The sequence below is a fragment of the Octodon degus genome, unplaced genomic scaffold (genome assembly GCF_000260255.1).
Source record: "Octodon degus isolate 3935 unplaced genomic scaffold, OctDeg1.0 scaffold00101, whole genome shotgun sequence".
NCBI classification, from domain to species: Eukaryota; Metazoa; Chordata; class Mammalia; order Rodentia; family Octodontidae; genus Octodon; species Octodon degus.
Window position 1 is genome coordinate 5,697,512 of NW_004524677.1, and position 23,871 is coordinate 5,721,382.

At 45.7% G+C, this 23,871-nt stretch overlaps 1 protein-coding gene and 1 pseudogene across 4 annotated transcripts in view; one reads left to right on the plus strand and one right to left on the minus strand.

Annotated features, from left to right (window-relative positions):
- LOC101565264 overlaps positions 1-23,871 on the minus strand; it is a 175,997-nt pseudogene that overhangs the window by 56,297 nt on the left and 95,829 nt on the right.
- The window catches only part of Trim2 (tripartite motif containing 2), a 167,275-nt gene continuing 155,985 nt past the window's right edge, over positions 12,582-23,871 (plus strand). For 2 of the 4 annotated variants that reach the window (XM_023723648.1, XM_023723649.1), the window contains exon 1: positions 13,218-13,393. The gene's annotated coding sequence lies outside the window, so the exon portion shown is untranslated. Of the gene's footprint in view, positions 12,793-13,217; positions 13,394-23,871 lie in introns of those variants that run through there. The other 2 variants (XM_023723642.1, XM_004638699.2) reach the window with 2 other exon arrangements.

Genomic DNA, 23,871 nt, shown 5'->3' on the forward strand with positions numbered 1-23,871 from the left:
GCCATGTGACCTAGCTGGAAAACACTGCAGGATTTCAAATGTGTCACCATCCTTATGATTTCCAAGAGTGAGGAAAAGTAGAAAAGGCGACCAGGAAAATGATGGTGCCATAGAGCCAGATAGGACGGTGGTGAACCAGATCCGGTGGGAGGGGACCGCCAAGCAGGTGGATCCAGAATCCCCAGAGACTGTCTGCAAGCCGGCAGCGTCTTCACTGGTGGAGAGACACCAGGAAATGGCTCAGGCAGGAAGCAGCCCCTGCTGCAGCAGGGAGCACAGCAGGGAGCACAGCGGGGAGCACTGCCCCAGAACACAGGTGCAAAGGCCCAGCATCCTCTGGGCTCACCTGGCTGGGGCAGGCAGGGAAGAGCCCAGGGATTGCGGCACAGAAGGAAATGAGTTGTGTGTTCAAGAAAATGGTCTACTTGTACTTTTTGTGCAGAGAGAGTTGAGCTGTGCGAGAAAGGGCGAGACGCTCTATTAGTGTTAGACGGTCATCTGGGAGCACCAAACGATACAGGCGCTCCGGTCGTCACAGGAGCCCGGGAAGGGCCCGAGAGCCAGTCCCTTCCGCATTCCAGCCCCAGCCCCACGAAGCAGGACCCCGTGGACCCCGGGGCTGGCCGCAAATCCCTAAAGGCCCGTGGAGCTGGCTGGCGCAGCTGCTGTGAAGGTGAGGCGGGAGGTTTGAAGGGTCGCGGGAGCTCAGGGCTGGCCCAGCCAATAGCAAGGCCCTCGCTCTTAAAATAATAAAGGTTTAGAAGCCTCTGGGGTCTGACATTGTCCAGAAAATGTTTCTGCGGGCTCCTGCATCCCCTCCCCAAGCACCCGAGGATCTGCCGATGGCTCAGTTTTCAGAAGACTGCGAGACAGAGCATGCTGTTCACTCAGCCTCAGACTTGCTAAATTCAGATAGACAAGTGCTCTGTCTGGAAAATGTACTCTTTCTAAATCAAATTCAGCGTCCTGTGTCTCAGGAGAGCTCGGGTTTTTAAAGAAAACATTTCAACTGGAGAACGAAGGCAGGGAGGCTCTGCAGGGAGCCCTGCGCGCTGTGCTCCTGGGCTCCTCAGGGAGTTCCTTTCCCACGGTGGACTCGGGCACAGCGCAGAGGCTGACGCGAGGCTGGTGTTGCGCGGAGCCTTCCGCACCTGAGCGATGAGGGCGGGCGGGCGGAAAGAGGCCGCAGGTGAGCCAGAGGAGGAGCGTAAGGGCGCGGACCCTAGACTGCGGGCTGTCTCTCTTGACAGCGCAGCCCACAGGCCGGAGAGGAGCTGCCCCGCCCCCGGATGACCGAGCCTGGACAGCCCACAGTCCAGTTCGCCCAAGAACCACTGACCACGCATCTCACGGGCTCCAGGGCTCCTAGCAGTCTGGAAAGCCTGGAGCTCCCCACAGCGGACTGGAATCTAGGCGGGCCACCGACATTTTCCTCTTTGCGCCTCTCTCAGCTGTTTTTTCTCCCCTAGTTCTGGGACTGAACTCAGGGCCTTCGCGCTGAGCTGCCTCCCCAGCTCTTTTTATTGTTTTGAGTGAGGAGGGCTCTCACTAAATCACTAAGCTACTTTTCGGGTATTGCTTTATTCCCTATTCTGGTCAGTGCAAGCTTTACATGAAGAACATCTCCTGACCTTCAGGTTCAGATTGAAGGCCTGTGGTTTATCTAAGATGGCAGAAGGCATCAGTGCCTGGGGTGTGAGGAGGCTCTTTTCTTCTTCCAAACAAAAGCTGGTACTGGGGGAAAGTTCCACTTCACTCCTATTTTCTTCAGGGCAAGGTAGGCACACACCTCTCCAAGCTCTGACAATCCCAGATCAGGATCCCCACTTGCCCAGCGAAATGTTACAGCTTGCACTGGACGTCAGGTGAATCTAATCTAGTGTAGTTACTTAGTAAGCCAGGTGTGGTGCCTAATCCTGTAATCCCAGCTCTCAGAGGCTGAGACAGGGGCTTTGGAGGCTTAAACCCAGCCTGGGAAATTTAGGGTCTCAGCAAGACCCCAACTCAGAGTAGGGATCTAGCTCAATGTGAAGGCTCCAGTCCCTCCTAAAGAAAGCATGTGGGGCCTGGCTACCAGACCACCAGGGGGACACTGCCTGGGCTGTTTACTGTCCCCTTGGATCTGCAGCAGCTAAAGTACCACTTTCTGCCACTAGTTCCTCATCCAGTCCACAGGTCCCCTGCAGAGCTGTGAGCGTGACATGTGATAAAGCGTGGAAAACAGTGAGATCAGAGCCTGGTACAGAGAAACACGCAGTCAACAGTAGCTGTTGTTGTCAGAACTTAGTAACTGGCTCCTCCCCACTCTGGGAAAATGTCTGGCACTCAAAATCATCTCTCAAGCTGAGTCTGTTTCTAAATTTTACTAACTAATGAATGCAAATGCAGGCAATATGAAGAGAAACTGTTAATGCTCTCCAGATGAAAGGGAGAAGCCAGGTGCTACAGAACATTGCAGGGGACCAGCCTGGGGCTCTCTGCTCCCAAGGCCATCATTGTCTTCTACAATGCATTAATGAAACAGAAAATGCCACTTCTTGTAGCCACTGAGAAAGTGATTTTATGCCTAATGTCTGCCTTGAAAATATCCATGCTGCACGTAGCTCAGCATCCACATTCATTCTCAGGCCAATAAATGACAGTCATGCCTTGATTTAAGTTGGCTATAAAAGCATAGAGAGAAAAAGGACCACCAAGTACAGACAGGTGGAAGCCACAGCTCTGTTCTGGTGGCAAACACTTCATCCTCCTGCATCCACTTCCCTCTCCTCCCCTCCCCTCTCCACCCTGGTCTTGGCTCAATAGGCCAAGGAAGGGGATGAGGTTGGGGGATATCTTGTGATTATCAGCCCAGGCTCTGGAATATTCAAGCATGGCTATAGTCATGCCATCTAATTATAAAGCAATGAAGGTTTTTGATAAGGACACCTGATCACATTTTTTTAAAATTCTGATGAAATGTCTACACCCTAAGATGCATCACCTTACCAGTCACAAGCATGCACACTCATGCTGTTGTGCACCATCCCTACCACCCACCTCCAGAAGGCACAGTTTGCTTGGAGTTGTTGGAGATGGACACCAAGGAGAGTGCTCAGGAGGCAGGAGGGCAAAAGCTCCGGTCTGGCCTGGGTAGCTTGGCAACTTCCTGAGACCTTGTCTCAAAAATGAAAAAGGGCTGAGGATATAGCTCAGTGCAATCCCCAATGCCCCAAACAAAAGCAAACAAACAAAAATAGTGTTTAAGTTTTAAAAGTCACAAGGCCATGCAATGAGCAATGAGAATGACATGGAAGGTGCTGCTCCACAGAGGTCTGAGAGACGGTGCCGTTAGATGCCAGCCCCCGTGTTCCCAGGCACTCACCGGGGCCTCACTAGCACAAGTCTAGGTAGAACTGTAGGGCCAGGGATGTAGCTCAGTGGCACAATGCCTGCCTGGCAAGCACAAGGTCCTGAGTCTGATGCTTAGAACAAAAACAAAAAGTGCTCATTTGGGGCAGAAAAGAGAAGGGTGTTAGGTTTGAGACTAGGGATGTTATCAGAGGTAGCATACTTGCCTGGCTTGCCTGGTTCTCTCCCCACCACTGCAAAACGAGAAAGATTTTTGAGCTTCAGGTTAGGCCCTTGGCCACACCCATTATTTCTGTCCTGACCTAGAGGACAGGCTTCTCATGGCCTTTAATCAAGTGTCCCTAGCCCTTGATTCCTGCTCTGTTTGAGATCTTCCTCCCCATTCACAGAGCCTTCCTGGCTCTGTGGTGGCTCCTGAGCTTCCCAGCATATAGCTGGCTCTACCAGGGCTTCAGGACATCAAGCAGGCCCTCTATGTCTCTGATCTTCAAAGAGTAAATAAAGGACCCTCCTAGAGCATAGGGTGGCTGAAAGGAAAAGTGCACCTATTGTCTGCAATAGGAATCCCCAAAGCGTGCTAGTTGTGTCAAACCTACTAGGACCCTAACAGGAATTCAGGGTTGGTTCAATCCCATCCAAATGGTATTTTCTCTAGAAATATTGGTCCTGTGTATATCCTTGGTGGCAACTAACTAACAAACAACATATCGCATGTTTAAATGTGATCACTAGATGGACATGGTGGTGAACACCTGTAATCCCAGCACTTGGGAGCTTGCAGCAGGAGGATCATTGCAGTCTCAAGTTGAGCCTGGGCTACAAAGTGAGCTCAAGACCAGCCTGAGCTACATAGTGAGGCTTTGTCTCAAAAAAGCAAGCAAGCAAGCAAGCAAGCAAGCAAGCAAGGAAGGAAGGAAGGAAGGAAGGAAGGAAGGAAGGAAGGAAGGAAGGAAGGCAGGCAGGCAGGCAAGCAAAAATAATGAAAAAAAGAAAAGTTACCACCAAATTTAATGTATTTGTGCTCATAGATATATGTGATTTGTCCTATAGATAGATCACAGTAAGCAGAAAGGCTCTCCACACTTTGGATGTTTTCACATTGGTTCTAACTTAAAAAGGAAACATGTATTAGACAGATAGGTAACTGAGGCCAGGAAGAATGGATGGGTGTCTAACAAGGTCCCTGAATAGAAAGTTTCCTGCTTGCCTCTCTGAGAGCACGGTGGGTGCCAGCCCATAGGGCTTGGCATTTTCTGGCTTCTGTTAATGTCCTTTCTGATCCTAAAGGATATTGGTCTTTGAGTACTCCAACTTTTTCAATGTTTATATGTGTCATGTATGTGTTGAAAGGATGACATTGAATTTAAGCTTTGAAGTGAAACAGGGTGTTTCATTCACAGTGAAAAAGAAGACTAGGGATGGAAGAAAGAGAGCAGGCTTGGCCAGAACAGCTCATGGGCATGCAGCCCTGGGACTGGCAGTGAAGGCCAGCGATCCCTCTGGAGCAACAGGCTGAGCAAAAGGTTTCTCTCTGTCCTGCTTTCAATTATAGTTCAGCAGAGACTAGAAATGGGACTGAAATATCGATGTTGCACGGAGCTCAGCATCCACACACATTCTCAGGCCAATAATGACAATCATGCCTTGGTTTAAGTTGGCTATAAAAGCATAGAGGGCAAAAAGACCACCAGGTACAGACAGGTGGAAGCCATGACTCTGTTCTTGTGGCAAACACTTCGTCCTCCTGCTTCCACCTCCCTCTCCTCCCCTCCCCTCTCCACCCTGGTCTCGGCTCAATAGGGATAAAGGGAGCCGAGGAAGGAGATCAGGCAGAAATCAGTTGGAGGGAAGATGTACAGTCAGATTTTTCTTTTATGGGATTGGCTCTGGAGGAGAGATGATTCATTTGTTTAGCAAATCTCCATCAGGCCAAGTACTGCTGGGTACTGGGGTCCAGTGGTAATCACAGAGAAGCAGGACTCCTCAACCTGGGATTTACCATCTAGCACTAAGGAGGCAGATAACAACCAATGACTGTGCAGTGTGGCACATTCAGACAGTGCTAAGAAATGCTTGGCTAGGGCTGGAGGTGCAGCTCAGCGGTAGAACACTGGCCCTGCATGCTTATGGGCCTATGCTCAATATTCAGCACTTCGAACAGAGAGAAAATCTTGGATGAATCTTGTGGATTATATGTGTAGAGAAACTCCCAATATAGAACACCTTAAGTTGCTGGGCAAAATATGAAAACCATATTCTTTTTTTTTCTCTTGGCAGAACCAGGAAAGTACTTATTCTACTGAGCCATCTCCCCGGCCTGAAAACCATATTCTTGACTTTTGCTAATTTTGTTAAGGCATGCTAAGTTGTTGTTGTTGTTGTTGTTTTAATGTATTTAGTACATGGTCGACAGGGTCTCACTACACAGATCAGACTCGTAGAGATTCTCCTGTTTTCAGCCTCCTAAGCACTGAGATTACAGGCATGTGCCACCATGTCCAGTCTCATTCGCCATCTCAGAGTGCCCCGGGGATGGGGCCAGCACAGCAGGCTAGGGGATCAAACCCCTGGCCCCTGCATCTGCCTAAAAGGCACTTTAATCTTCTGAGCTATCTGGCTGGCCCCGGTGCTAAGGTTTGAATGTCCCTCAAAACTCCTATGAGGTATTAACAAAGTGGGACCAGGCAGGACACTTACAAGGTGATCAGGCCATGAGGCTGTGATCATATGAATGGATTCATCCGTTCATAGATTCACCAGTTATTGGGTGTTGAGGTTGGGATATGACATGTCTCCTGGAGCCTTGTGTACTGAAGGATCAGTCCTTTGTGTGGGACCATTCAGATCTGGGGCCTTTTGGTAGTGTGCTGACTGGGGTGTGAGGGTGTCGAGCTCATCAATGCATTCATCTAGTAATGGTTTCATAAGTGAATGAATATTGGGAGATGATGGAGATGCTAGGAGGTGGAGCCAGTTGGAGGAAGTAGGTCGCTGGCGGAATGTCTCTGAAGGCTGTATCGCGTGCCCAGCCCTTGCCCTTCAGTCTCCGTCCTTTCCTCTCCCTCTGTCTCTGTGTGTGTCTGTCTCTTACTCTGTCTCACTTTCTGTCTCATTTCTGACTCTCTGTGTCTCTATGCCCCTGGGCATAGAGCATTTTTTGTTAAATAGTCCACAAACATGAGTGTGTCAAATGCCCACTTATTCTTTAGAATAATTCTACTGATGAATTATCAATTTTAGTTTTATGTGTTTTATTATATTAAGCAATGAGTGCTGAACAGGAAAAATTATTTAAAAAAAGAATTTTTAATATTTATTATTTATAAAAAAGCATCAAATTTTCAACATCAACTGGCTTTTGGTATACCAAGTCTAAAAAAGAACCACAGAAATGAATTCCTACATGAACTACGGTGGAGACATCATGACAACATCACGTGCCATACACACGTGATGCTGATACCGACAGCACCTGTGTTTGCTTTGCTGGCCTTTGTGTAGGTCAGACTTGACAGCTCTCTGGTCTTGGTATTTTTGGGGGTTTTTTTGGTCTTGATATTTTTGTCAGGAGGTTTTTATATTAAGCAACACGCAGTCAACAAGAGCACAAATATCAATAAAATAAAGTCTTAAATTCTTACTATGTATTTCATGCTTAGAATGAACATCAACATTTTCATATCGCTCTACACTGAGATAAAAACCTATTTGAATGTCAATGTAAATACACATAAAAGTCTACTATAGACATAATCTTTGTTTCAATTGTCACACCCAAGGAAGTCTTTGCACATGACAACGGCATGCTCTGTGCGCCTATCACGCTTGCACTGACAGCATGTGCTGAGCCTTCCTTTCCTATGTGACAAGTAATTCTTGTCATCACTCTTCCTCACATATCAGGAGCTGCCTCCTGTATTGTACAATGTACACTTAGCAGGAAAATAAGATATTAATAAAATAAAATATCAAATATATAAGTGCTTAGAATAGACATCAACATTTTCATATCAGTTTATTTGCTTACGAAACCTAAAAAATAACATCAGAAATAAAAATCTATAACTATGAATGTCCATTTTGTATCTGTGTATTCAAAGTGGTTGGGATAGATATATAGTTGCATTCTCTTAATGAATAGAATGATTTTTTCTAATGGTGTTTGTAAGTAGGATCACAAGTCTGCATCTTGTACAGCAATTAACCACTAAGAAGAATATATGCAGTGTATTATTTGTTGAAACTGTACTTTCGATTTGATTTGAAACTGTCTCATTGCTATATGTTTATCAATAAAACTTTGAAAAGAAAAAAAAAGAAATAAAAATCTATGTGAATTTCAGTGTAAATACAAACAGTCTACCACCAAAAATAATTTTTGTTTCAACTGTCATACCCAAAGCAATCTTCACACATGAAAACTGCATGTTCCATACACAATTACCAGTTGGTTTTTCTTTGTCGTATTCTAGGCCAATGTAAATCTTTCTGAAATCCAAAGATTACACTATATAACTCTCTACTTTGAAATTACAACATTTCATTTGGAATTTCTGCTTTGTTTCTGTGTACAGTTTATGCACTGGTCAACTTGTGTTCTATTAGCAAGTGTAGAATCAATTGGAAACTGGCAAACCAATTGTTGAATGTCACATTCCGATTAGTTTGGGAGATGAGACAAGTCTGTTCACAACATCATTTTGTTTATTACTAAAAGAATAGAACTGGTGGCTGAGTTCCAGGAGAAATTTCTAAATTGGAAGCATAATGAGTCTTTGCATTTACATGGGCATACATTTCTTGACCATATTTTGACCCAGCAAGTTTCCCTAAGTCCTTTAAATTCCTGTAATTACCATGAGAAATCCCTGCTTAGTATAGTAGACCTTTGGATGCTGTCAGTTCAGCTAGTGAGGTGTCATAATAAATGCATTTCAAAAATATGGCTGTTTGTGCATGCAAAACATTTAACTTGTATTTCACCCTTTGTATATTTTATAACATCATGTAAGGTTTTCTCTGTTACAATTTCCAACACTGAATGGAAGTGCTGGCATTCTGCCCAATATGTTTTACCTCTGCTGGAAACTCTCATTATTGTAATATTGGATCGTTCCATTTGGTGAGTCCATTTTGCAATATTTCAACTAGTCATGTATGTACTGAGACTGCTATTTTCTTCATCATCTGAATCAAAGAGGTCAGCATCCGCGGTGGCTTCATCAGTTGATTCTTGTTTGATCTCAGTGTTACAGGTACTTTGGATCCCGTAGCCAGCGTCAAAGTCACTGCGTCAAAGTCACTGTCATCATATGCCCATGTCACTCTTCTGGTATGAAACATGTTATTTTACCATGATGGATCATCTTCATTGTCCATAAATAAAACTGAGGATGAGGCACGTTTCTGTAGCTCCAACACTTTGGCAGGCTGAGACAGGAAGATCGTAAGTTCAAACCCTGGCTGGGAATCTTAACAACTTAGTGAGACTCTTACAATTTTTTAAATTTTAGAAGGGCAGGCAAGATATCTCAGCATCCTAAGCACCTGCTTAGGCAAGCACAGGGACCACAGCTCAATCCCCAGTACCACAAGCTGTGCTGGCTCCACCCCAGGACATGCTGAGTCAGCCGCTGAGACACGGCATGGTGGTACTCCCAGTGCTGGGGAGGCTGGAAACAGGAGGATCACTGAGTCCAAGCTGCGTGGTGAGACCCTGTACCAAATAAATAAAAGAAATTTAAAAAATTTTAAAAGGTCTGCAGATGTAATTCTGTGTAAAAGGCTTCGGTTTGACTCCAGAACCAAGAGTCAATATGAATCCAAAATAAATAAATACAAACAAAAAAGAAAACCAAAACTGTGGCCAAACAATATTACGTATATAAATTAATGTCCAGTTGAAGATTTGAATATACCTAAGCTAGAATTAAAATCCTAGAAAAATAGCCTAAAAATCGATGCTGACACATTTGCTGTAGAGAGCACATTCTTCAGCAGGTATCCCCATTACTCCTAATCTGTCCACAAAGTGCTGTTCTTACTTTACCTTTTACATGAGGATGTGCACACAGGCAGGAGCCAGCCGCTGCCTTGCAGGCAGATCTATCTAGCTGAGAACCTACAGTCTTCACCACTCTACCTCGCAGCCTTCACTGGCCATGTCTGCCGTGGACAGGCAAGTGTAGGACGTGGTACGAGTTAACAATGCAGTGTGTGCTTATTATGCTAGAGGCCTGGCTTCGATCTGCAGCACAGTGGGAAGGAATCGGCAAGCAGAAAGCCTAAACTATCTCCAAACTATCACTGTCATCCATGTAATACATACACACACACACACACACACACACACACACACAAAATTTTGAAAGAGTGGGATTATAACTATCCTTTTTTTAAAAAAAATTATTTATTTACTTATTTGTGTGTGTGTGTGGCTAGCTCAGCCCACCAGGGGGCGGGGTTGGCTGGCATGTGGTGCTGGGGGATTGAACCGCGGTCCCTGTGCTTTGCTAAGCTTGTTCTAAGTAGGTGCTTTAGACCACTGAGCCATCTCACCAGCCCCCATAACTGTCCTTTATCTTGAATTTCACTTAATGCTGCCAGTTAGTATTATAGTCTGAATATCTTGTTCTTAGTCTTTAAATAGATGTTTTTATGATTATCGTGATAACTCAAATCTAGATATCCCCCAGAGCCTCATGCCCTCCCAGATGGGGGTGTTGAGAGGTGACTGGATCCTGAGGATGCTCCTCACTGGCAGTCTACTCCCTAGTTTATGAATAAATGTAATTTGGGAGGTGAAGCCTAGTCAAAGGAGTGGCCCTGGGGGTGTGGCTTGGAACAGTATCTCCCTCCTCCTCCCTGATCATTCTCTGCTTCCTGGCTCTGTGCCTTGAACGGTTCTTCCTCCGTGCTCCCCTCTACCATCGGCCCTTCCTCAGAGCCTGCTGAGTATGCATTTGTTATGATTTGTGTCTACGTGTTCCCCCAAAGCCTCGTGCATTCATGAGGTTTGCTGTTATTGTTTTGGGGTATTTTTTTGGAGTTGGCTAAATCTAGAGTGTGTGACTGATTCCTAGTGCAATGCTAGATTAAGGGTAGGTGACTGCTGGACCAGTCCACTTGGGGTTGGCACTGCCCTAACACTGGTAGACAGGACGTAAGGAGCAGAAGGAGGCTTGCCTCTCTCTTTCTCTTGTTGCTTTTACTGCCATGAACTGTTGCCCTCTGCCATATGCCAACCTGCCTTGGAGCCGGCTGATTATGGACTGAAACCTCTACAAACTGTGAGCTAAAACTGAACTTCCTGCTTTGGGGGCTGGAGATATAGCTCAGTTTCACAGTGCCTGTCTGGCAAGTGCAAGGTCCTGAGTTCGAATTTTAGTACAAAAACCTTTTCCAGCTTTAGGCATTGTGAGTCTCATGTGTTATGTCTCAGTGAGCAAGAAAGACACTAAGACAATTGCTTTCTTAGTTTTTCTTTGTTTCTTTCATAGTACTGAAGTTTAAACCAATACTAGCCTTTTCATTGAGCTCTAGCTTCAGCCCTTATTATTTTTGAGACAGGATCTCACTAAATCATTGAACTGTCCAGTCTAGGCTGGAAGTTGTGATCCTCCTGCCTCAGCATCCAAGAATGCTGAGATTGCAGGCATGCTCCATCGTGCTCCACGTACTTAGTGTTTTGAGCCTCCTTACCCTCATCGTCTTGCCTTCTGCAATATTCACTGGTAATTTTTATTAGAAACAAAGATTATTTACTTAACATTTCTCCCTTTCTCAAAGTTGAAATGTGAACAGCTGTTCTGTAGCCGAGTAGATGTATTTTTGTCTTCGGGATCTTCATCTGAAAATAAACACTGATGCTCCAGCCGTCTTCATGGTGCTGACACCAAGTGCCCGTCTCCAGCGGAACAAGCCAGTGGGTGTGGGTACTTAAAAGTAAAGTATGTACTTTAAAGCAGTCAGGATGCAACATGAGGGTTTTCTCAATGCAAATTTGATGGTTCTTCACTTAACAAAAGATCTTTTTGCATTGTGCAGAAATTCTCCTGGATATTTTCTTTTCTACACACTTGTTTCCTTAGATGTAGCAATCGCACTTGCTTTATAACTATCAGATGCATAGGAAACTTCAGAAATGCATTTGACTTTTTAAAAGATGTACTTGTATATATGTGTGTCAGTCATAACCCAGAGATTAATATCATCGTGTGTCGACAATGTGTGTATAAAAATCTCATTAATCCAAACCTACCACTAATTTTCAGCTTTTAATGGCTTAGATGTGCAATATATAATTTTTTATAAGGAGAAATTAGTATGACACATGTGTGCCTAAGCGCAGTCTTTTTATGCCTTGCCTGGACTGTGATAACCTGTAACTTTGTTAACTTGTGTACAGGGTCTGGGGTGCTGGCAATTCTGGAAAAAAACAAAAACATGTGTACCTAGTGGTGGTTTGATGAGCATAAACTGTCTTTCACAAGACACAAGGTAGGGCGTGGTCATTTCAGTCTGTCCTCAATATGGATCTCCTTCACAATGCCCCTTCCCCACCGAAACCTTCTCCTTTGTAACCATGGTTGTGTGGGGAGCAGTTCCTCAGCTCCTGAGCAGGAAGGCCACAAGTCGCGTTGTCCTCAGGCCTGCGCCCGGTTCACAAGTGAATCCGCTGTCTCTCACTCCAACATAGGAGCGTTTAGTGCTCAGGGAGGACCTGAGCAATAACTATTTGGCAGAACTGGGAAATTGAACTCCGGCCCTTACGCTTGCCAGGGAAGCGCTTATTCCACCGAGCCATCTCCCTGGCCCCTGAGCAATAACTTTTAAGCAATGTCTTAGACAACTAGAGGGGGAGATGCCGGCGAGAATGATGAAATGCATTCCAAGCAGAGGATGAACTCCCCTGGGGAGGGCCGCGGTACCCACCGGCCCCGCCCAGGAGGGCGCTGCTCCCAGATTCTCCACACGTCTCTGCCGTGCAGTCCACCCTGCAAACCCTCGCGTGGATGTTTGAAGCCGGTGCCCGCAGACATTCCTCCTGGCCTCAGCACGGCTTTGCAGTTGTCAGGGTGACTGCGCGACTGCCCAGAGAGCCTTGCTCCGGGTTTCCATGGAAACCACTCCGGGAAAAGCAGGTGGAGAGAGCTGGGCAAGCCCAGGGTAGTGCGGGGGGGCGGGGCGCTGGGGCCTGGACCTGGGGGGACCGTGGGGCGTGGCCGCCCGGCTGCCAGGCACCCCTATCCCTGGGCTAAATACGTATTTCTTATAAAACACAACTCCGGGTGGAAACTTTTGCTTTGGTATTCCCCTTGCGAAGCAGAATCCTAATTCCTTCCGGCCTGACGCTATCCAGGTCTGTCCCAGGAAGCAGCCAGCCTGCGCTTTGGAAATGATCCAGGTCCACGAGGCGCCACAGCGGAGCACCCCGAAACGGTAAGGTTCTGTGGGAGGAGTCCGAGGCCCCAGAGCCGAGGGTTCAAGGCACGATGGTGTGCTGGATGTAATGGGGTGCGGGACGAAGCAGAGTGCTGGATGCAGTGGAGGGCAGGGCACGGTGGGGTGCTGGATACAGTGGGGTGCGGGACGCGGCAGGGTGCTCGCCCAGCACCTCGGACCAGGTGGCTTGGGGCTGAGGGTGCCCGCGTGAGATTCCTCCCCTCGGAGCTGCGGGCCGGGCTCACTGGAAAGGCGCTGGCCTCTTGCTTTATTTCAGAAATACTGCTAGGAAAGGGGTCGGATTTGTGCTCGGAGTGAACAGGGAAGAAGGGAGGGTCCTGGAGAATTGGGGTCAATTCTCTGGTCGCCCTACAAGGTCCTTCGACTCGGCCCCAGCCTGTCGCCTGCGTCCCCGGGCGGGGGAGGGGCGCGGTCGGACTCGGTTATTAAATCTGGCAGCTGCGTTGGCCGTGCCGAGGAGCGTTTTGGGGAAGCTGGAGGGACAGAAGGCTCTCCCAGCCGGCAGCCGGGGGCGCTGGCTTGCTTTCCAGCTGCAGTGGCCGTGGCCAGAGGAGCACGCGCCGGGACAGCTGGGAACGTGAGTACCGGAGACCTCGGGGCGCGAGGCCGCGGCTCCCCTCACCGTGCGACTGGGCCGTGGGGACGCGGGACGGCGACCTTGGAGAGCGGTCGTGCGGTGCTGCGTGCAGCCACTCGGCTACCTCCCTGGTCTTGGGGATGGGCCTGCGTTTGGGGGACGAGCGCACAAAGGACCTTGGGCCCAGGCCGCCGGTGCCGACAGCTCTGCCCAGCCCCCAGCCTCTCGGCTCTTTTTGTTTGTTTTTTGAGAAAGGGGCGAGGCTTGAAACAGAGATGAGGCTCCCTTTTTCAGTGCGTGGGGACCTCCATGCGAGGGTGACCTCTGCGACCGCCCTGCAGAGCAAGGTGTAGCGGCGCCGGGGTGAGCAGCGCTGCGGCTGGGTCCAGGTTTCTTGGGGACCCCGGCGCCCCGCGGCCTTCACGCCGTCGCCACGCCCCAAACCCTCTGGTTCCCGCCCCCGCGTGTTGTTTGTTCTTACGGAGCATTTTTGGGAAACCTGACGTGAAAACGAAAGGATCGTAATTGATTCCTGACTTTGTCCCCGCGGCTTGATGTGAAGGGGCGTGGTGCGCTCTTTGCTGAGGATCGCGGGAGGGAACAGCGGACTTGGCTTTCGTCTTCAGTTCTAGGCCAGGCTTCGAACCCTGCAGAGCCGCACACGCAGGCTCCCTGTAGTGTGTTCAGTTCTATAACAATCATGATCTGAGACCCTCCTGGTGGTGCCCGCAGCCCCAGCACTTGAAGCCAGCTTGGGCAATTTATCCACTCAGTAAGCCTCTGACTCGAAATAGAAAGTAAAAAAAAGGGCTTGTAGGTCGGTGGGGCAGCTCAAAGACCCGGGTGTTCAGTCACCGGTAATGAAGGAGACGAAAACAAACACAGCAGAAACCTTGGTGCTCCTCACGAATTGCAAGGATTGGTTAAGTGTCAAGGTCAATGTCACGCTGTATTTCTGGTCCCTCCCTGGGGGTCAGGCCCAAAGGCTCGCATGAGGCTGAAAGGGCTGCGCTCTTGTCCCACCCGGGCCCAACTGCTGCACCCTTTGTGACCTGGCTTCCCGGTGTTGGCTTCTCGCCTCTGGTCCTAGTGTCCAGGCTGGCTACCGCCAAGGACCTCGCTGTCCCCAGAGGGGTCCGAGTGGATGGACTTCGGGTTCTTACATCTCACTGCCCTCACCGTACAGCGGGCACAACAGTGTCCTTCTATTCAGTCAGATAGTACCCAATGCTCAGCTTAAGAGGCTGAGTAGGGACTGTTCTCACCTGCCAGGCCCCTCTCCTACCATGCAGTTTTTCTGTTAACCTGGTTGTGTGCAAGGTTGTCTTAATGAAACCATGGAGGAAAGGAAAGAAACGCAGACAAAATGAAAACTATTTTAAAAGCTCACAGAAGCAACCAAGTGTGGCCGCACACAGCTGTAGGTTTGAGCCCAGCTTGAAATACATAGGAGACCATGTCTCCCATCCATCCATACGTACATACATACATACATACATACTCAGAGAAACAGTAATCAAATTAGATTAGGAGATGACTACTCAGTTTCTCTAACTACTGAAACAGACTACTCAGCTGACTGTAAATTACTTAATCTTTGGATAAAAACTAAAACTCTAAGGGCAAACATTGCCATTTAATTTTACATATTAAATTATAGCCCTGGCCCCAGAACAAAGGTTTATATTTGAATTGCCCCAAATCTTGAGTATTCATCCTAGACTGTGGTTTTTAGATTTTTCCAATCCAATCCCTTTTTTTTTTTTTTTTTTGGCAGTACTGGGGATTGAACTCATGACCTTGAACTTGCCAGGCAAGCACTTATTCTACTGAGCTATCTCCCCAGCCCTCCAATCCCATTTTAATAAAAACCAGATTATGATTAAGTACAAGTGTTATTAAGAGAACATCATGAGACTGCCTGGCCTGAACCCCGGGATTGGTATTTTCGCAGAGCTGTCTGTGCAGAAATCAGGCAGGGAAACACTGGCCTACGCCTCCTCCGTAGGCACCATCTGCAGCCACAGGGCCAGGCAGAGAGCATCCATGCCTGGGAGCCCAGGGCCAAATGGGTTTGGCCGCGTAGACAGACATTAGCCGGCTTTTCCAGTCTTCTGATTTGATGCAACCTGGAAATCTAGCTCATCATTTATTAAGACGAGCTCTCTATCTCCTTGCAGGTGGGCAACTGATTCAGAGTAGAACAGTGGAAAGCATGTTTTGCTTGCCCCACAAGACACCTCTTTCTTTCTTTCTTTCTTTCTTTCTTTCTTTCTTTCTTTCTTTCTTTCTTCTTCTGTCCTTCCTTTCTTCCTTCCTTCCTTTCCTTCTTTCTTTTTTCTTTTGCCGTGCAAAGGATTAAACTCAGTGCCTCACACGTGCTAGGTAAGTGCTCTGCCACTGAACTACACCCTTACTGCTTCTTATTTTTTATTTTGAGACAAAGTTATGCCAAATTGGCCAACATGACTTTGAACTTCTTCCCCTCCAGAGTAGCTGGGATTACAAATTCTTGTTAATATGTAAAAACATTTCTTATGGCTCTGTGGTATAGTGTCTACCTGGTAGTGCAAGGCCCTAAATTTGATTCCCACTACAAAAAAAATTTTTTCTTGGCCTTATTCTTTCTAAAGGTCCACGTCTTTGTGGCCTGAATTTCAACCCCTCATTGATCTCTCTGAATTATTGCAATGAAGGAAAACTCTATGACTACCTAGATGTAAATTAAGGAGGCTGGCACCTGGAGATTAATCCAGGTCCTCTCCTCCCCCAGAGCCCCTTGCTGACTCTGATTGGAAGGCCTTGGTATTGTCCTAAAGCCACCTCCTGCTGCTTCCCTCTTGGAGAGGTGGAGAGAAAAAAAAAAAAAAAAATACATGGATTGTCCACGCCTATAAAGAGCACTGATGTGGTAGTGTGATCCTTACAGAGGAGACTCCAGAAATCCCAGTTCATACTGGGATTCCCTGAATTTCCTTCCTAAGCTTCTCCCAAAAACAACAAAACAGCTGCGTAGACACAAGAACTTCTTTGCTAAAAGTAGAAACAATTCAGACATGTAACTTTGATTTGGCTGGATTTTTTCACCTTGCTTGTGGGTTAGGTTAGGTCTACTGTATTGTGTTTTGTTTTGATTTTGACACATAATAATTATACATATTTATGGGGTACAATTTGAAAATTTGATACATATTACATCATGTAATGGTCAGATCAGAGTGTCCAGGCTGATGGCATTTTTATCCATTACCTCACATTTGTGATTTCTTTATAGTAAGAGCATTCAAAATCATTTCTTCAGGGCCGGTGAGATAGCTCAGCAGACTAAGAGCCTGCTTAGGTAAGTGTAGGGACTAAGGTTCAATCCCTGGCACCACGTGCCAGTGACAGCCCCGCCCCTGGACACACTGAGCCAGCCACTGAGATCCAGGTGTGATAGCACATACATGTAATCCCAGTGCTGGGAAGGCTGAAAACGGGAGGAGTCTGAGCTATGTAGGAACGCCCTGTACCAAATACATAAAAATGTATATTTCTTCAGGCTATTTTAAGATATTCAATACATTTTGTCCACAGGACATAACATTAGGTTTTTAAAACCCCATAATTTTCTACTATAAATTCATACGGTAACATAATAATAGCCAGATGTGCCACTCAGTACCTGTGCCTGGGAGATACAGGAAGCATTCTTCGTGTTTACCCATAAGGCATGATGAGCAGTAAGGTGTGTGCATGTGTGCAAACGTGTCAAACTGGAATTTTTACCCGCATTTATGCTCCATCTAAAAGGTTTTACATAAGTTTAATTGAGCATTATGGGAGGCAAAATATACCCACTGTTGTTCTGCTATGTGAAAGTATACTTTAACAGAATGCAGTATTTTGATTTGTCTACTAGAAGTAGCACGATTCAGTACAATGGCACATGGAACAAAACAGATTTGCAAGTTTTAGAGGGGTTGAAAGTGAGTCATCAGATCATTCATGCGAGGATGATGAAGATGATAATGGCCTTGACATTGGCCATGTGAGCCAAAGCTCCTGTGACACTGAAATGGTGCGAGAACTGGCCAATACAGACACAGGGAGTGCAGACCTCCTTAATTCAGATGATACAGAGAACTGCAACGTGAGTACATTTTTCATGAGTCAAAATGGTACAAAATGCTCACGCAACCAAATAGAATAATGATCCAATGTAGGTACTAGGTCCAAAAATACAGTGACGATCTTGGCAGGGGTGAAACCCGCTGGACTGAATGGCAGCGCTGACATTCAGTGCTGGAAATTGCTTGTAACAGACAAAATGCTACAAGATGTCTGAAATACACAGATGCTCAAATACGAGTTAAACATCCCGTATGTACCAGCAGCCACAACCAACAAGGTGTTTACTATGACAGACACGTCACTAGCTGAACTGAAGGCATTCACAGGTCTGCTGTACCCAGCAGGGCCTTCTCGTGGTCACCAGGAATGTAAACGGCTTGTGGAAAGCAATGGGTGTGGGCTTGAGGTTTGTGGCATTATGAGGACACTGAGGACCTTTGGTTTCCTTCACAACTGCCCGGGGTTTCGTGACACCACCACCCACCGAGGAAGAAAAGAACTGATAATCTGGCTGCTGGCTGCTCACTGTTGAGAGATTTGTGGGTAACCATCAAGCAACGTACGGCCATCTGGGTGCAGGACTCGGTGGACACCGTGCAGCATCTCATGGCCGCTGTGCCCTCAGGCAGGATGGCCCAGCGAAACCTTCCAAATAGGGCACAAGAATTTATGTCCTTGTCGATGAAAGCCTTACTGCGCTTTCAGTTTAGGAATGTATCTTGGAACAAGCCGCCAGGCCCTTATTCCTTCGGTGATAGAATGGGGCTGTGAGCAGGCTGTGGCTTCCATCTCCCAAACTGCTCACAGTGTGGCATTCGACAGTCGGTTCACCAGACTCCGCATGATGTTACGTCTGCTAATAGTTCACAAGTTGACCAGTGCAGGAACTGCATGCAGGACCCAAGCGGAGATTCCAAGGGCCGGCCAAAAAGCTCAGAGGATTAAAACATGTGCTTAGGCAGACTCAACAGCCACCAGGATTTGATCCTCAGTGAGCTGTGCCAGGCCCCATCCCCAGGGTGCACTGAGATGGCAATTGGGACTGAGCATGGTGGTGTGCGCTTGTAATCTCAGCTCTTGGGAGGCTGAACACAGGCAGATCACTACGAGTCCAATCTACATAGTGAGACCCTGTAGATCCTATACTAAAATATAAAAAAAAAAGAAAGAAGGAAGGAAAGAGGAAAGAAAGAAAGAAAGCAAAGCAAAGAAAAGAAAAAGAAATTCCAAATGAAATGTGATTTAAACCCAGAGAATTATATAGTACAATCTTTGGACTTCAGAAGGGTTAAACATTGGTCTCACATAAGGTGGAGAAAAAACAAACTGGTACTGCTGATGTCAGTGTTGCGTCATGGGGAAATATTGATAGGGAGACAAATCTGAACCCTGGGGTGGAAAATTCCTGCAACAAAACCAAAGGTAGAATCGATGTCGAGGAGGTACGCAGCAATTATGATGGTACGCGAACCGCAAAGCACTGGCCGAGTGTTGTGTTTTAGTCAATCCTAAACATGCATGGGATAAGTGGTTTGGTAGTTTGCAAAGAAATTAAGTGCAAAATATCACAGCAAAATTTTCTTAGAGGATTGTCACTACAACTCATAAGAGATCATTTACAGCAGAGGAAAAACAAAATGTTTCTGCCTTGGGGAGCACAACAGAAAAATTGTGAGGCGTGCTGGTGGAGCTGACAGGTGAGCAGGTAGGTGCAGCATCATAAGGACCAACTAGGACAACAGGAAAACAAAACAGACGGGATTGGGTCCTGCAATAATGGACAGGAAAACAAAGTTTCCGCACTCTCAGTGTAAGGGATGCTTCTGTGTGGAACGTGCAGTTCTCATGGGTTGAAGACGCCTTGGAGGTGACAGTTTATTTATTTATTATTTATTTTTTGGGGGGCAGAACCCGGGATTGAATTCAGGCCCTTGCGCTTGCCAGGGAAGCGCTTATTCCACTGAGCCATCTCCCTGGCCCCGGAGGTGACAGTTTAAGCAAAGATTATTTGTGTTGTAGAGTTCTATGGGTACTTTCATTGTAGTTCATATAGGAATTTCTGGTTTTTTAGGTTTAATAAGTAAGGATACAGCTAATGTGAAAATGTTAATGCTTGCTCTGAATGCACATATATATTAAGAATTTAATACTTTATTTTTTGATATTTATGTTCTTGTTAACTGCACATTATATAATATTCATATTATATTATATTCATGAAAGTTCATGTAGGAATTAATTTATGTTGTACTTTTTTAAAGTATACTTTTTTGTATTTTATAAACTTTAATCCATAGAAATATGTATAAGAGTGGTAAATTTTTAAGAAAAGAATTATACATTTAGTGCAAGTTATGAATTACATTTTATCTCCAGGGTCAGCAATAAAATATCTTGAGGAAACAAAAGATCTAATTTCAAGAAAAAAATTTCCAGCATTATAACATGCAATTAATACCAGACACAGCTAAACAGAATCCTTCCTTCTCTTTACTGTCAGTGCAGCAGCTTTTTGTTTAATTATGCTGAACAGCACTTGTGTTATCATAGTAGTATTAGAAATAGGAGATCTGGGGGCCGGGGAGATGGCTCAGTGGAATAACTGCTTCCCTGACAAGCACAAGCGTCTCAGTTCAATCCCTGGTTCTGCAAAAAAAAAAAAAAAAGAAATAGGAGATCTGCATAAGACCAGGTCACACAATCCGTAATGTCTGAGAGGGAAAACAGCTAGTTATCCTTTCAGATTTTCACAGTTTTTCCCTCTGAACCACACAGCACATGAGTTGGGAGATTTTGTTCACTTGTGTACGCACTGGCCCAGGCCCTCAGTGACAGTACAGACTGCACGCTCCCCTCTTGTGATGAAAAATCTACATATTTTAATGAGAAAATATTATTTAGACTATGTCATAATTTAATATAGATGTCTTTTAAAAATTCTTTGTCTTGAAACAGGCATGCTGGGGAACAGGACATCAATATTTAAAATATGATGCTACTTCTGTACAGGGAGGAAGAAAAAAGAAAGATGAAATTTGTATAGCTTTGATATTAACAACAATTTTTTTTAACTTTGTACACCAAAAAATAGTTGATGTTGAAAATTTTTATCCTTTTTTATAAACACTTAATAAATATTAAAAATTCCACACTTTCATTTTTTGATAAAATTTCCTGTTCAACACACATTAATACACTAAAACACATAAAATTAAAATTAATAGCCAATCAGTAAAAATACTCTAAAGAATAAGCGTGGGTGTTATGCACCCACAATCACACTCCTCAGTGGCAGAATGGGTGTGATGCCCTGTGGCTGGCCACCTATGGGAGCGCTTCCTCGTGGTAGAACCCAGTGGAAACCAGAAACGTGGTCCCCCCACTGGTGGGATTTATCCGTTGGCCAGCTCTCCCTAATCTCTCCTTCCTAGCCCTGGCCACCACTATTCTACTCTCTGCTTTCTTTTTTCTTCTTTGTACTTATTTTATTCATCTTTGTGTACATACGTTCGCATTCCGTGTGTGGAGTTGGCCCATGTATATAAGGCATCCAAGTTCCTTTTCCGTCCCCTCCCACCTGTGCCTCCTCCTCCATCCAGTGCTTGATCTCCTTCCTATGCGAGAAAGACCTGTCTCCCCCTTCCTATTATCTAGCTTTTATTTTGCTCTGTTTTTATATTTTGGGGTTCTCGTATAAGAGAAAGCATGCAGTATTTAAGCTTGTCTATCTGATTTATTTCACTGAAGCTTGCAGTCTCATGGAGCATCCATTGTCCTAAAGATGGCCCAAGGTCCCCCTTCTTTATGGCACAGTAGTGCCGCATTATGTATACATAGCTCATAGTCCTTATCCACTTATCTGCTGGTGAACAGAAAGGCCACCACCTTTATGATGCCAACATTTTTAGATTCCACATATGAGTGAGGGGCCAGGGTGATAGCTCAGTAGCATAAGCACCTGCCTGGCAAGCACAAGGTCCTGAGTTCAAACTGCAGTACCAAAAGCAACCCCACATGTGAGTGACATCATGCAGTAGTTGCCTTTCTGTACCTGACTCATTTCCCTGCAAACAACGTCCTCCAGACCCACCATGTTGTCACAGATGATGGGACTGGATCCTCTCTGTGGTGGAACATCAGTGCATTGTGCATAGAAGCCATATTCTTCTTATCCATTTGTCTGTTGGTAGACGCATAGGCTGACTCACATCTTGACAGCTGCAGGAGTGCCAGGGTCTCTTGGACCTACTTATTTCATTTCCTTTAGATATGCAGTGTACCCAGTAGTGGGATTGGGCAATCATATGGTAGTTCTTGTTTGTTTATTTGTTTGTCTGTTTTGAGACAGGTCCTCCCTGTGCAGTTCAGGCTAGCCTTCAGTTCACTAGGTAGCCTAATCTGGCCTCAAACTCTCAAAGATTCTCTGGCCTCAGCCTCACGATTGCTGGGATTACAGGTGTCCACCACCAACCCAGATTCTACTCTTAATTTTCTGAAGAACCTTCATACTGTTTTCCCGAATGGCTGTACTAATTTACATGCCTACCACCAGTATATAATCATCCTCTTCCTCCAGTGCTGTGAATGGAAACCTAGGCCTCAGGAATGCTGGCCACGTGCTTTAGTGCACATGTAATTGATTCTTCTTTCTGGCAAGAGATTGTACTATAGCAGTTGCATCTTCTGCATGTGTATATACGGCTGTCTCGGCTACATTTATTGAAGAGATTCTTTTCCCCCTGTTTCTGCTTGGCACCTCTGTCTGCAAGGACTGTAGTGCTGTGCTGGGCTACTGGGGCACATGTGGAGGAGAGGTGTTGCCATGGCTTGGGGTCAGTTGGCAGAGCACCTGCCTGTCTCTGACTGTGGCTGGCATGGAGGCCAGCGTTATCAAAAGTGAAAGTCCACCGGACAGGAAAAAGGAAAGAATGTGGAAATACCTCTGTGATTTGGTGATGGGCCTCTCCCACCACGGCGTGTCAACAGGCTGTAGATTGCCCGTTGGCGCTGGCCTCCATGCAGTAGCTGTGAAGATAATGTAAGTGATCCGAAAACGGTTACGCCTTCCCAGATGAACTCTGTGAAAACTTGGGTCACTTATTTCCATGACCATATTGGTCAGGGGCCAGGGAGATGGCTCAGTGGAGTAAGTGCTTCTCTGGCAAGCGCAATGGCCTGAGTTCAATCCCTGGTTCCGCCAAAATAAATAAAATAAAGACAGAGCTGAATGACCATATTGGTCCGGCACATTTTCTCACAACCTATTATCTTAGCTCTTTTAAGTAAGGGTTATACCTCCTTTGCGGTTTTTAGTTTAGAGGTGAGTAACATTTCTCCATTGTTATCTCTGTATTTTACAACTTTCTAGAACTGCTGAGTACCATTTTAAGAAAATGGGTCAGTTACAGTCTTTACAGCGGTTTAGATGTATCTTTGTGACTTTTCTGAATGAAATAGTTCTGAGATTTTTCTCCCTTTTCTTTTTCTCTCCCTGTCTTGGTTCTCTGGAACTTAGTCTTTATTAAGCACCACTGCAAGTAGTAAGTTGTGATATCTGACATTCCTTCCTGGACAAGGTTCTAAGAATAGCGTTTCTTTTTTTTCCCATAATTTTATTGAGAGACAAATAGCAATGAGACAGTTTCAAATCAAATTGGTAGGACAGTTTCAATAATTAGCACATTGCATACTCTCTTCTTAGTGGTTATTTGCTGTACAAGATGCAGACATGTTATCCTATTTACAAACAATATTACAACAAATCCCTCTATTCATTAAGAGAATGTAACTATATATCTATCCTAACCATTTTGAATACACAGATACAAAATGGACATTCATTTATATCCCCTTTTTTGTTTAGTTCCATCATTTGAATATTATAGGTGTGTTAACCTATGCAACAAAAGTTGTAGCTTTTGGATCTGATAAGGTCAGTGAAATCCCCTCAGGATTTATTCTGAGATCCTGTACCTCAGATTGTAGAACCTTTGTCAGTGTCAGCCATGTGGATGATTCATGGCCATTGCTTGGCCAATGTGCTCTCTGTGAAAGCCTGAGAGAATGCTTTCTCTCCATGTGACTCTCCTTAGGCACACTCTACATCATCCATCACTTTCCTCTTTGGCCCCATAATCTCCTTGATCAGAAAATTTGGGACACGACTGAGTTACATGATGTTACAGTACAAGTTCTCGTATGTCCTGAGTCTTAATTGACCTTGGAGGGCACCCCAGAAAGAATGGCTATCATAAAGAAATCACCCAACAACAAATGTTGGAGAGGCTGTGGGGAAAAAGGAACCCTTCTCCACTGCTGGTGGGAATGTAGACTGGTGCAACCATTATGGAAAGCAGTGTGGAGAC